Source organism: Neodiprion fabricii, chromosome 3, assembly GCF_021155785.1.
Source record: "Neodiprion fabricii isolate iyNeoFabr1 chromosome 3, iyNeoFabr1.1, whole genome shotgun sequence".
Taxonomy (NCBI): domain Eukaryota; kingdom Metazoa; phylum Arthropoda; class Insecta; order Hymenoptera; family Diprionidae; genus Neodiprion; species Neodiprion fabricii.
In genome coordinates, this window is record NC_060241.1 from 16,133,805 (window position 1) to 16,149,461 (window position 15,657).

Consider the following 15,657-nt stretch of genomic DNA (forward strand, 5'->3'; position numbering starts at 1 on the left):
AATAATCTGTCTTTATATTTTTGTGTCACGTAGCGGATATTTTGAAGTATACCCTGGAGTTTTCAAAATTAAATGAAAATAGCGACGTCGATATAAACATTTAAAGGATATAAAATGTATTCAGAAAATTCGAAAATCGATATTACGTACACGTATACATATATTAGGGTGGCCCTTAATTTGAGTCCGGAAATTTATGTATCGTAATGTACGCCAAACTTGTCCCAAATCGTTTAAAAATAATGTGTCTAAAATTTCAATCTCAGTACCAACGCAAGAATTCCGTGCATGAACGAGCTTGAAATTCTCCCATTTCCGATTGATTCTCGAATAGAAAGAACAATAATTGGGAGAAAATGAAATCTCTTCTCATTGTGAAATTCAAATTATCACGGGCGATTGCCGATGAGTGTGAAGTTTGCAGAGTGAGCCGCAAAGGCGAGTGCTGTCTTCACACGAATACAAGTGGGAAGTTGGCTGCACAAGGGAGAGAGGACAATGCTGTTGTCACACAAATGTAACATTTGTACTAGTCTGGCCGCAGCATGAGCCAAAGCGAGGGCTGTAATGTCACCAGTCAGATAACACCCGTCCTCATGCATAATGAACACCATTTTTTCCGACACTTGCGAAGGAAAAGTTGATTTGAGAACCACCGAAGTCGCCACTGACAACACGTAAAATTACGGCGAGTTAACATGACGCATAAAATTAAGTCATTCGGAAACGCGCATGCGCCAAAAAATCCCTAGTGTGTGTATTTCAATTGTGCGCATGCGCCAATATTGTTTTACAGCACTGTTTGGAAATGAAGTCCTTCACGCACGCACGCAAGCGGGTGTTGGGTAAAACTAATTTCTACGCCACGTCCGTAAACAACTCGAATTCTTTGTAGTTTTTATGACCACTATTGCTTCGAAGTCGACTTTTGAGCACTAATGCCTACAAAAACTACGCAATATTCTCTTTTTTGAAAAAAGGTAGCACAGAAAATACCGTCTAGTCTTTTTACTCATTGTCTGTGTTTGTTGGTTCCTTCTCGGCACGTTCTCCAAAGTGTATCGGGCACATTGTGTTTACACATCCATCAGAGTTTTCGGTTGATTCACTAGAAAAATAATGTCTCCAAAGAGCCGGATGGATGAATAGTATTCTGCTTATTAATGATAAGGCTTTCTCGTAATTGTTTAGAGGATAAAGTTGAAAGACGGAGAGATTGATAGTTCTAATTGACTTACAGACGACGACTTAGACTTTCACGCAGAATACGATGTGCGTAATAAACGTTGGGGATGTTTACATATAAAATGTATTATTACACGGAAAAAAAAATTCAGCTCGTGGAACTAAATATTAGATAGTTACTTGTAAGCAGTTCGTCGAACTAAACGTTCTGTTATCGGAAGAGCACTGCATGGTTCGTATAACTGACTGTTAGTCAGCTGTCATAGCTGTACGTTGTTCAGCTCTCTCAGCTAAACAGCTTCGTTCGAAGAGCTAGACCAGAATTTTTCGGCTCCGCTCACAGCGCTTATTATTAAATAGTACAATTATATTGCTATTAGTATTATTTTTCATCATTATTATCATTATTTATTCAGTGTCATTTACATATTTGAATGGACTATTTGAACAATTATCTATCAACTGTATTTAAATCATACTCATGAAATTTGAAGGTTATGAAATATGTCAACGCACCAGAGCACAGCGCAACTTACAGCTCTTAGAGCAAAACCATTCAGCTGTGAGAGCTGAACAACTTGCAGCTATCAGAGCTGACTAATATATAGTTGCTGTAACTACAAGATAGACCGTAGAGTGCGTATAGTTACTGGAGCTGTAGAATACAGCTCGCCGAACAGAATTTTTTTTTCCGTGTAGATTCAGCAATTGACCTTAAGTGCTCCATTTACGTCAAATTAGTGAGTATACCGTTGGTTTTAAGGGCTCACATACTCCTGCGCGCGCTGAAAACCGAGTAAATTTGAAAAATTATTATCAAGGTTATGCGGTGAATTTTTATTTTTTTTTTACTAACTTTATTTTTTATGGGTGTAAACGGACTACTGATGGGAACCATAACACCTCCTTGTCAACATAATAACTACACCAAAAATGATGCAATCTGTAAAAATAAAAAAGAATCTTGTGAAAATAATGTAGTAATAATTAATCATCTGACGGAGAGAATCTCTTTTTTCAAAATAAAGAAATTACAGTATTTGAAACTTTAGCATGAAATTGAAAAAAAATTTGCGTTCAATAATTTATAAAAAATTGTCCAACCAAAAATTTTAAAAAATTTTCGTCAGACTATAGATAAAATATTTATCAAGATATAAAAAAAAGTTATCCAATATCGGTACTACACCATCAGGCTTCACTTTTCCTGCGCTCCCGCTATAATTTGCGGAACACGATGCTTGATGTTCATCAAACCATAATTCATACTCTGCAGTGCCCTTATCTTTTTTATGAACCACACCTTCTTTGCAGTAAGTACTTTTTACTGTAAAGCCAATCACTTTTCCAGTAAAATGTCCCATGAGTGTAGCTACACCAAAAAAAGAGATGGGAATCTTCTTTTTATCCACGTGCCATCGCCAGAAACAATTATTCCATCACTGCATAATTCTAAATCATTTTGTTTCCCAGCTTCTGACTGTTCGTTTTTAGTAGCGAGCTTCATTGATGCTGCAGCAACAGTCTTCGTGTCTTCTTCGACATTACAGATGATACCATGATAAGTTTTTTGGGTGACTCAAGGGGGCAGATCCGTAATACCACAAGATGAGTTGATCAGTGGAGATGAATTTATGCTTTTAACGTCTTCATTACACTTTGTACAAAATATATTAAGCTTAAACCCAAGTGCACGTGTACTTTTCTTAACAAATTTTAAGTCATTACCACATTTTCGGCAAACGAAACACTCAGCGCTACCCAAAAAATCACAGCAAAATGAATAATGCGGTAAGAAAAAGTTTCATCACAGGAAACATCCACTGATTGTCCACGTCATTTTTTCGCTGCTGCACTTGTAAAGTCAGTTTCAGATTCCATAGCTTCAGTTGCGGGAGGATCTCTCTTCTTCTTTGCACGAATACCACGTTGGTCTCTTGATCATTTGCGATCGGCGAAACCACGTTTCAACATTTTTGAAACTTTTAACAAAACACACGAACTGTACTCTTCGAAGGACGACAGTCAAGTAATATTAAAATATTCAACTTTACGGGTGATCCTAGAAACGACCTTGTTTTATAAGAAATCCGGGTTTTGTGAACAAAACAAATACGAAACGCAGATGTCGAGAGGGTAGTCAGGTAGCCGTCTCAATCCGATGTCTGGTCACATTTATTGCTGTAACTTTGTAATAGAGTGGAATCTTCTGAAAATTATTTTTTTTTTTAAATTCTTAAAAGTATAAAGACTAAGGGCCTGTAAAAAAATCAATTTTTTGAAAGTTTCAGGGGTATGTGAACCCTTAATATTTATTTTATTTTTAACGCTTATTTTTGCTTAATAATTGTTGGGCGAGATGACGAAAGTAATTACTCATTTTTTGTTGCAGTTGTTGTCAAATGGATTATGCATAACGTAAGTCGTTTTCAATAAATGTTATAGTCCTGAGGAGGGCCTCCACCAAAGTGTTGAAACATCAACATCTATGAATGTTTTTTATCATTGACCTCGAGTACCACGAAAAAATTTCACAGAAAATAGAATTTGTGTCACGTGTACATATATAGGGACTTCTTGACTCGTATGAGTTTTGCATTCACTTTCGTCTCGTGAAACTCTCATTTTATGTGTACTTGTCACTAAAATAGCTCTTGTGTGTTACATGTTTCCTATGTTAACAGGAGCAGTGAAACGTATATTTCCGAGGTGTAAGGCTAAGTATAGTTGTGGGGGGGGGGTTAATTTTTACTAGCGTATAACATTAACGTTATAATAACGTTAAACTTTTCAGTGTTTCGTATACAAAGTACACTCTTATTTCACTTTGATATACCGAAAGCTGCTTTTCTACAGTTGTGAAGGTAGATGAATTCGTTTATCAGAAGGTCAAGATTTAATTCTTAAGTAATATCTTGGTGAATGTGGATTATAGCTATATCGTCCAAGTGATCTTGCAGCATCGTTGATATTCAAGTTGTTGAAATAAAATTTATTTTTTTAAAACTGCAGATATCTGTGGTGTGGAATTCCACATCTACTAAGTTTTGAGATGCATAGTGCTCCACACCTACCGTAGTGGTTTCGCCGACCCTGTACGTAAAATTTTTGCGTTGATATAAACGACGTCTGGGAATTCTGAAAGTATTTCATGTGCCGGAGAAGATATTCTGGAAATATTCATAGAATACCGTGAATTCCTCTTGACTCGCGGCTTTCCGTGTCAGGCGGTCATCTGCGCCGATGCATGCACCAATTTTACTTGATCGTGAGCCGAGCACTGCGGCAAAATGTTTTCAGATCAAAGTTGTGCACATGTTGTTGCAGGTGGTGACCGCGTGGCTTGGAACTACTTGTTTCGAAAGAGATTCACGGTATAAGAATCATTATCAAATTATGTTTCACAATAAAATTGATATTTTTCGCGAATACAGCTCAAACAAGAAACATTGGAGTTGTAATAAAAAGATGGAGAAACCTTCGTTTCTTTTCTTAACGGCTGTTTCTCATACGATGTTTTACGATTAGTCACCATATGAATAATACCTCGGTTGTAATTAGTGCTCAGAAGATTCTCTTGGAGTAGATTCACTAGGAACAACAATTTGAATTGTCCTTTGTCGAAAATTACAATAATTGTAAAGTAGTAGGGAAATTATTCATTGATAAATTCTTTACCTGCTGTGATGTAATACGATATTGTTTTTAATTTTATCTGAATGTAAATCGGCCAGCACATTGAAGTAGGAAAAACGTGCATTCGGTTGATAATTGAAATTCTGCAAACTTGCACCCTGGATCAATTAATAATTATATAATAATTCGTAAACATGATTGATATTTCTTGATATTTTTAGGATTTCCATGATCTTTTTATAGCACCCCAATTTTTACTGTTTATGAAATGTTTTTTTTTGTTGTTTTCAGAGTTTGCAGATATATTGAAAGAACACAATGATTTATGGATCCATTTATTGTTGGAGAGAGTGAGAGTGAGTTGACAGTGAACCATGAGACAAACATCGATCGGTAAGTAAACACGTGCTCTCAGCTTAAAATTTCAATATAATCTACCTTGAGTTTGCACGAACGCAAGCAAATTTACCCAGTGCGAAATTGTCCATGTAACGTTTCGATGAAATAATCCGGTATATTCCTCAATAATAGGATTATTCACCTATTTCATGAGACTAACTTTACAAACCAAATTTCAGACTCGATAACGACCGTCGCATACTGCGAGGTTTCCTTGAAAAGACATGCTGGCTGTCTAGTTTATGTGCGTAGCCAACTTCGTAAAAATGTTACTAGCATGGTAGGCAAAGTGACCGATGCGTAGCGGATCGCGGCTGCGTCGTGGGTCGACCTTTTTGAATAGACGAGAGGTTATGATTACCTGTCACTTGTGAACCGATCGATTCTAGGGAGTTTGTTCATGTCAGTAAAAGTTTGTTACAGGCCGTGATCATGGATGTCAGCCAATCAGAACTAAGCAAGCTGAATCCCGTGCACTACGAGCAGCAGTGTTGCCAGTCTCTTACAATTGTACTAGATCTATTAACTTTTGACGCAGTTTAGCACGCCATTACGACGCTCGTTATTTTTATTACGTTTTTGAGCGCCAGATTTTGTCCCGAGATTCTAGTATACCATCATCGATACTCGATACAACGGGGTCTTTTGGAGGTTCTCTACACGGAAAAAAAAATTCTGTTCGGCGAGCTGTATTCTACAGCTCCAGTAACTATACGCACTCTACGGTCTATCTTGCAGTTACAGCAACTATATATTAGTCAGCTCTGATAGCTGCAAGTTGTTCAGCTCTCACAGCTGAATGGTTTTGCTCTAAGAGCTGTAAGTTGCGCTGTGCTCTGGTGCGTTGACATATTTCATAACGTTCAAATTTCATGAGTATGATTTAAATACAGTTGATAGATAATTGTTTAAATAGTCCATTCAAATATGTAAATGACACTGAATGAATAATGATAATAATGATGAAAAATAATACTAATAGCAATATAATTGTACTATTTAATAATAAGCGCTGTGAGCGGAGCCGAAAAATTCTGGTCTAGCTCTTCGAACGAAGCTGTTTAGCTGAGAGAGCTGAACAACGTACAGCTATGACAGCTGACTAACAGTCAGTTATACGAACCATGCAGTGCTCTTCCAATAACAGAACGTTTAGTTCGACGAACTGTTTACAAGTAACTATCTAATATTTAGTTCCACGAGCTGAATTTTTTTTTCCGTGTATTGGTATGTATCACAATTCATACGCTGCCATTTATGCATGCCGCAGAGTGTATCTACACTATATAGTATCTACCAGACAGTGAGGACTTTCAAGCCCTGAAACAGTCTGAAAAATGATCGCAGTGCCTTAGTCCCTTTTCTACCTTTTAGGTACAGATAATAAAATTGATCAGTGTCACCGTATTCGTGGTTATTTGTTTATTCCGCCCAGCAATGAGAATAAAATCGCGCAGGCAAGTGTGCGACACAAGATAGTATATATATATATATAAGTATATGTATGGGGCATTCCACGTTAAACCAACGGATTATGAACCTCATCCTTTCGGAATTTGACGTCCGATCTATTTATTAAAAAATGTTAACAATCGAATCAGTGCCATCTTAAACGCAACGTACACAGCAAATCTTTCGAGAGAGTCTTTCTTTCAACCCAAAAAACTTCCGACAAACCGGTTGAATGATTGGAAGTCATGAGCCGAGCGACTTTCTATGTCATTTTTACTTATAGAAAAAGCTTGCACCACGTGATAAATATAGCGAGATGGACAACCGCATTTATCGTTTGTTCTATATCTATGTAACGTTACGGTGTTTCAGGAAAAAATAATTTGCAAATTTCCACCGTGACACGAGCGTTGCACGTTAGGTTTGAGGTGGCATCTATTCAATTTTTCACTTTGTCTAGAAAAGTGAGAAATCGGATGAGCGCCACCTTAGATGTAACGGAGAATGCTTATCTTTGAAGAAAATTTTTCTTTCAACCCAAACAAACTTTTCAGCGGGTGCCACAGTGAAAATTCGCAAATCATTTTTACGTACAACATCCTACTATGCATGTGTCAGTGTGTGTGTTATTTTTACCTCCTCGATCACACAGTGTACTTGAATTAACACAGTCAGTTTTCAACGTATTCATTTTCCGAAGTTTAAATTGGCGTCGTTAATTCAAATGGCTTGGATAAACTTTTGTCTCGAGGTCAGTGTGAATGGTGAATAATAGTAATCTATTACTCGTAAGTTGTAATAGAGATGCAGAGTGGTATAGGTGATATGGCTACGTTCCAATTAATTACCCTGAAGGTATTACACAACACTTATTTACGCACTTGGCCTAAGTCTTGATGTTCGAGTAATTACATAACAACTTATAATATCATTTCGGTTCGTAAGGATAGACCACGAAGATGTAGGAAGCAACGAAATACCAAACATAAACCTTATTACGCTTATAGGTATAGGCACGTGTATTTCCGTGCAAATGATTCAATTATGGTTACGAAACAAGCTGAGGCCCAAGATAGCATGTGAATTCCTGAAATTCGTAATTCAAATATACATTCAAAACGCCTCAAACAATATTTTTGAATAATTTCGAATCAATCGGTCGATCTCACAATGAAATTCAAATTTTATGGTCGTTTCGGAAATTCGAAACAGTCAGGGTATCGTCAAGAAGTATCGGAAGAGTCAGAATCGGTATCGGGCACCACCTAGTTACAATTTATCATTAGTTAGAGTTTTCCGTACAAATAACACGTGTTGTTTGTTATCAGGGTGAAATAAATAACCAATTACATTTGCATTTTGTAATTACAAAACAATTAAATGCCAATTACACTCACAGCTATTTTGTATTTAGAGCGGAATAAAATGCAAATTACGTTTGTGATTATTAATCAATTTCCGATCAATGACAATTTTCAAATGCACTCATTACCTTTGTACATTCTAATTACATTTTTTTAATGTAATCAATCATTGCATTATACCTAAAAAAAATTACGTAGAGTTACTTACGAAAAATATGGAAATGTGCGAACGTGTCTGAGGATTAGTATAAACGTACCAAGTAAATTTACATAACTTATATGTATGTAGATCTACTGATAATCGAGCATTAAATGTTACATACATGTCAGTATAATATTCTGCATTTCATCCAACCTCAATTACAAACTACAATAAAATTTGTACTTCATTTGCTTCTGATCACAAATACAAATGCGATTTGTACTCTACGTACCTCCAATTACAAATAACAATTTTATTTTTTCTTTCTTGTTGTACTTTTAATTTTTTATCGAGTAATTACAATTGTGTGTGAAGGAATGAAAATAACTAGACAGAAAGTCAACCTAGAGTACCCGTGATCATAAATGTATAAACAGGTATTGCATGACATAATTCATACATGCACGTATTACCGGCGAAGCATCCCAGCACCGTGGGTCCGAATTATTCTTACTTACAAGAAGGCACGTAAACTTATCCAATAACTTCGCACTACCTGCTCTAAATGGCTTGTGCGGCTCACCTGCACCTGAGCACCTGATCGTTAGAAAAGTTGCATTATACACACGAGGCTCTGCATTATCTGCAGCAATATGTTCACGCTAGAATGCTAAATAGGTATAATTTGTTACGAAGGGAATGCGGCACCCGACTGCGATTACGAAAACACGAATCCGATGTTATAACTCCTTACGAAACATGGGCGTTACGTATTTTGGCTATAATTTTATACCCAATTGTAAGTTAAAACAGAAGCGTATAAAATGATTATGATGTTGTTATGAATATAATAATTATAATGATAATAACCGTAATAAATTAATTTCTGTATCAATTACCCAGTTGTAACTATAATATCTTAAGTCATAAAATTATTCGTTAACTGAGAAAATGAATGCCTCTTACTATTAAAAATTGCGGCTATTACTCGACATAGAAAAGCTCGAAGGATGAGAAAAGCGTAAAAATATCGATCTGAATTTCCAAAAAGTATTCACATTAGGACGGGGAAAAATATTGTCCTTGTCAACGCGTCGAAAATTGAAGCACAGGTTTTTTGTTACTTGAAATGCGAATGTTTCGTGCTAGACTTCATCAACGAATCCGCTGCTATAAATTACACCTTTCTAGTAAGGCGTCAGTTTCTTTTGAAGCCAATCTTCCTAACGTGCGCGATAAACCAGGCTGCGCTGTACCTGAAATCCGACCTGCGAGGCGGCCTGTAATTCTCAGCTTGAACGCGGTTCTCATTTTGTCAATTCTTTGAGTTTTTGTACTTTCATAGACTCAGATAACCTTACAAATACAATTTAGGAAAATAGGGAATAAGAATTTTTCATCAAGGAAAATGTATAGGATTATCAGTAAATGGAAAGAAACGAACAAAAATTTATATGAAAAAAAATTTATTTATACATAAACTCGGAAAAACATAAACGTTCATTTAGAAAAAGTAATAAAGAGGAAGAGATATACGTTTGTTGGTAAAACATTGAAAATCGATTCATGTCCGACAGAACCGGAAGATCAAATTAAACGATAGATGGAAATTTTTCATGCCCATCATCTTGCTGTAAAATTCTTCAAGTTTCGGATTTTTCTTCCAGCCGTTTCCAAGATCATCACGGAAGTTTGTCGGACAGACCGACATTTCTGTAAGAACCTGTTTTTCAGATTCTGAAGGTTCGAAAACGTAAAGTTTCGTTGAAATTGGAAAAAGTGATTTTCGACCGAACCAATACATTTCTTATGTCTTGCAAGTTTCACAGAAACGTAGCCCTTCACTTTACATACATTAAAATAAAGTCAATTATTTACTGAAGACGTTCAACAGTTTCCATAATAAATTATAATCGAACGTTGCGTCAGAAAAGAACGGTAAATTTCTTATCGAGAAATTTTCTCACAAACCTGAAAGATCAAAATATCGTCTGTAATTGATATTAAGATGATACAGCCCACTCTCTCAATAGGGCTGCTTTCCTATAAGAGAGCTCAGCAGCTTCCCCTACTATTTCAGATAGTTGAATCAAAAATTCCATTAGGACCGACGGATAAAACGTCGAAAAATAATTGACATGTATTTTTCCTTTTTTCAATTCAACGTTTATTAGCATGGGTACAGTAGTTTGAAATTGACGCGTGACGTCACAATGTGCATAGATATAGTTATACTATAATGTCAATATTATGACGTCACGCAAATTCAACTGGCTATATCTTTGCTAGCTAACTAGCTAACATGATTTACCACGCGATAAAATATCAATAATATAGTTTCCAGCCGTATCGGAAGGATGTTCGTGATATTACTAACAGAATTCTATCATATTCAAACAATGGTTCATATTAAGATGAAAAAAGTGTCTGCACAAAGCGGACGTCTATCTGTCTTCATTTAATTCTTTCCTGCTCTAACAATTGTTGGCGCTTTTTTTTAAATGTGTCCATTTTGCTATAGCAGCGCCATCTCATATGTACTCCACAGCCACTTTCTATACACTGACATAGTCCTCTTTACTCGTTTCATTATCCTTAACTCTGTCCTCGTATGATTCGCTCCGTAATTTAGTTATACTCTGGACTTAGATAGTTTGATGTATATTGTGGAGTATTGATATTCATGTACGTCGTTTTCAATAAATGCACTTCATTATTTGTAGTGAACGATAAAATTAACAAACGTTCGAACTTGAGCTTAACTGTAGAATTATGTTACATATCGATCTCGAAAATCTGTTGATCAGTTCCTCAGGTCTTCTCGTTCGGCTGACCCAATTTCTACGAGTTTGTTACAAGTTTTGGGTCCAGCCAACTGTCACTATGCGTGTTTAAAATAATTATTGATAACACTTGGCATTAATAAACATTTACTTCCACAATATCCTTTAAGTTCTCGATACTTACGTTTACAATTGTATGAACTGATGGTTATTACTTATCACAGTCACAAACTGTTGCTAAGTCTCGGAGGGTCTGACTTAAATTGTTCTAATTGTTCTCTACATTAAATTGTTCTATGATTTGACTCTATGATTTTTATGAGGTTTTGCTCTATTAGACGTCTCTACCTGTTTTCTATAAAGTGTAAAATTATTCTCTCCGTTGACTGAGCTGATGTAATAACGGTGGGCAAAATGGCGTATGAGAACTATTGATACAAGAGTATTGTACGTTATGATGGTAACTCTGGATGTCGGTATTGGTCCAAGAACTATGGTAAGAAAGCGCTCTCTTATGGTAACTGCACGTTGGTGAAGATAAAGCGGCGAGAGGGCGCGGCCGTAGTTATCGGCTGGGACTCAACAGACGAATAACAAATTCAAATCGGGATTGAAATGAAAAGAGAAGACGAGGAGATGTATGAATGTTACATGTATTGTAAATCTTCAGTCAACCTTTGGTAGACCTATGAATAGGTAAGTTCGTTTAATCATTGAATTGTATTTCGCGCCTCTTCCTCAAGACCAAATGTAGATGTTCTAAGTCGATTACGGCAATACATGTCTTGTGTTTTTTAATACAATGAATAAACTGAACTGAATTATCAACGAGACTATATGTGTGATTACTGTAATATTGCTCGGGCAAATGCTTCCTCATCACTAGTAATAGGTAAGTTATGAAACTTGTCAAAGGTCTGTGCATCCTGCCGTCGCTCGTATACTTTAAATATTGACGTCCTAGGTTTTCGCGGTTGACGTCAATGAATGTCGGGTGCTGTACGCTGACAGAATCTTGGTGTCCAGACCGCTTTTAGACAGCATACTCTTTCTCCATTGACATAAAGTTTGCCAAGAAACTGCTCTTTGAGGCTTTATAAACAATGACTGTCGAACCACGAAGGATTTCAGTTTTTAACAGATATGACTCCAATGTAGCTGCAACAAAAATGGTTTTCTACTTATCATGAAAAAGCAAAATTAGCAGAGATCATTTTCCGTTGACTGTGGAAATCTTGATTTTATTCAGAATTTTTATGTGTATGGTCGTTGTCTCCCGATATTTTGTACATACTTTGATTAGCAAAAGTGTTTGCATTCGTTGCCTGGTTACGAGCGAGAATAGAGTGACAAGTTTTAGAGAAATTATTTCGCAAGCCATATCCTCGTTTTCTCGTTTGAACCAAGAGTACTTACCGAGGATCCAATTCTAAAGCGTTGGCGTATTTCAGGGCCCACAATTAAGGCTACAGCTGATCGCAGGCAGTTCAGAGAATCTTGTGAAGCTCCGTTATTGTACTCTTCGGGAAGTAACAATATCAGATTTTCGATAAAAGTTTAAAAAGGACTGATATTTTTATCAACACTGTAACGAAGTTTTTATAACTATATCTGTTTGTATATAAGATATAAATAAATGCATAGGTTCAACAGGATAATTGGTCAGATATTTAAATTTATTTGATTCAGACATTAAATAAAGAGTCTATAAATGAATATACAGCTCTCGAATTTACGAAATATTATCACAAATTACCTGAATTGATGAATTTAGGATTTTAAATAATTAAAAATTAAATACATACATGCTTATCTATTAAAAGTGACATACGTTGCAGATGAATTGTCTTAATTTCTAAGGAGTTGTCAGTATTTACAATTGTATTAGCCAATTTTCAAAATTTATAGTTACGGAGAGCATGTGTATGAGGTATTCCATGCCAACTGAGAGGACATTTTCCCTGACCCCCGCCAATTTGCTTAATTATTTTTTATATGATTCTACAATCTAAAAAAGCACTCACCATTTTTTTTAAATTTTTCGTTCCAACCATTCTTTTTAAAAAAATGTTACAAACCCTTTTATGGTCCTAAAAAAAAACGTCATTTTTTATTTTTTTACAAAAATTCACATAATTTCTGGGTCCCAAAACAAACATTTTGAGCCATAGTTCGGAGTGGAAAATCGATTTTTTGTATTTTTTAAATATTCTTTTAGAGCTGTTACGTCCGTGAATCGAGTTTACTCCTGAGCGGTAGGAGTAAACTGGCTGACTTCACTTTTATGTACTAGGTCAACCGGAAATCAGGATGAGGATTGAATAACGTAGGTTTTGTTTGAGATATTACTTATATATTCATTTCGAAGAAGCTGAGATGGCGGTAAAAACGAAGTGTACTGTATGAAGCTATGTAAGAAGTCTAGATGTAACGTTGTTGAGAGTTAGAATAGGAGTGTCGCTAGAGACTTGAAACGTGCGGGGTGCAAAAAAGGTGTGAAGATGCTGAAGGACGGGAATGGAATTAGATGAGTAACCGCGATAGTGAATAGCGCGAGACTAGGTAGAGATAAGAGGATAGGACAGAGACCATGAGATTCATATAAGAACTGTGGGAAAGTTAGGGAGTAGGAAAAATTAGAGAGAAGTGGTATGCTGGACGTAACAGAGCAATAATTTTTCTTATTTTGTATGTATACAAATTGTAAATTTGCTTCATTATTTTTTATATGATTCTACAACCTAAAAAAAGCACTCACCATTTTTTTCAGATTTTTCGTCCGAACCATTCTTTTTTTAAAAAATGTTACAAACATAACATATGTTTTGTATACGTACAAAATAAGAAAAATTATTCCTCTGAAAAAATATTTAAAAAATACAAAAAATCAATTCTCCACTCTGAACTATGGCTCAAAATGTTTGTTTAGGGACCTAGAAATTATATGAATTTTTGTAAAAAATAAAAAATTGCGTTTTTTTTAGGACCATAAAAGGGTTTGTAACATTTTTTAAAGAAGAATGGTTAGAACGAAAAATCTGAAAAAAATGGTGAGTGTTTTTTTTTTAGGTAGTAGAATCATATAAAAAATAATGAAGCAAATTGGTGGGGGTCAGGAAAAATGTCCTCTCAGTTGGCATGGAATACCTTATATATATTTCCCAACAGGGTTCGAAGAAGGAAGAAGAAACGGCGTCGTAACAAAATAACATATCAAATAATACGTTGTAATTCTGAGTGGTAGACCAGCTAGTGACGTATTCACTCTTCGGCAAATACTGATCCGAACGACTGACCGCCAGCGAAGCCTCACGCATGACCAACGGCGCACGTAAACATGTGAACACCTGGGCATAATGACCAGATTCTTACAATACAGAAATCCTACAATTTCTTCAATGAGCTGTTGTATTGCTCAAGAGACGAATCTCGAAGGGAGGCGATCATTATCTCTATTTGTTGGATTTAGGTGGATCGCTTATTAACAATGTAAAATCAATGGATTAATCCTTGATACGATGCTGTTTATTATTTAACGTGTACAGAGAATAGAACGGATAGAAGAAGGCGGAAGTAATAAACTGGTGGTACAATATGGCGTTATACCTTTTTTCTCTTTGGCGCCAATAAGCTTACATTTAAAGTGACAATGTTTGCCATTCCAACACCCCCTCTCAAACATTCGTCATTCCCATGTTTGTAGTTTTTGTTGTGGTACAGGCTTTGTTCGATTATCCGCAATCATTTCCTCAGTGGGTATGTATTTTAATATGAATTTACCATCTTTGATTGCCTTCCTGATAAAATGATAGCGTACATCTACCTGCTTACTTCTATTATGAAATACATTGTTCGATGCTAATTTTTGAGTGCTTTGGTTACCATTGTATAATTCTGTTTGCTCATTAGCACCTGGTAATTCTTTTAAGATTCTTTTCAAGTAAATTGCTTCCTTCGCTCCCTCCGTTAAGGCTACATGCTCAGATTCTGTGCTTGACAAAGTTATACATCACTGTTTTTTGCTGGACCAAGAGATTGCTGTATCTCCGAGAGTAAACACATACCCTGTATAAGAGCATCTATCTACAGTGTCATTTCCCCAGTCTGCGTCTATGAACCCTTTCAACGGAGCATTATTTTTAATATATACTAGTAGCAAGTCTTTGATTCCTTTCAAATATCTTAGGATTCTTTTCAGGAATTTCTAATGTCCCAAAGTGTATGAGGTGTTCTATTTACTGAATTTACTGACCGCATGCACAATGTCTGGTCGCGTACTAACACCGAAATACATTAGTGCTCCTACCAAGTTTTGATAAGGTACATCCTTTTATCACAGTTGGTTTTCCCGGAATTGAGATCAAGATTCGTTTCCATGGGTGTAGAGATCGGTTGGGCGTCTGTCATGTTGTATGTTTCTAGTAATTCAGTTATATACTGACTTCGATCTATTGTGATCGTACCCTTGGCTTTATCCCTTTGAATTCTTAGACCTATGCATATCTTAGGTTCGCCTAGATCTTGTATTCATATGGGCTCATAAGTGCATCTTTCAGTTTGTTTCTGACACATTATTGCTACATACCAGTAAGTCATCTACATACAGCAAAATTATTAACATACAGTCATCTCTTATTTTATAATACACACATGGTTCTTTTTCAGTTTGATCAAGGCCTAGATTTTTCAAATCGTT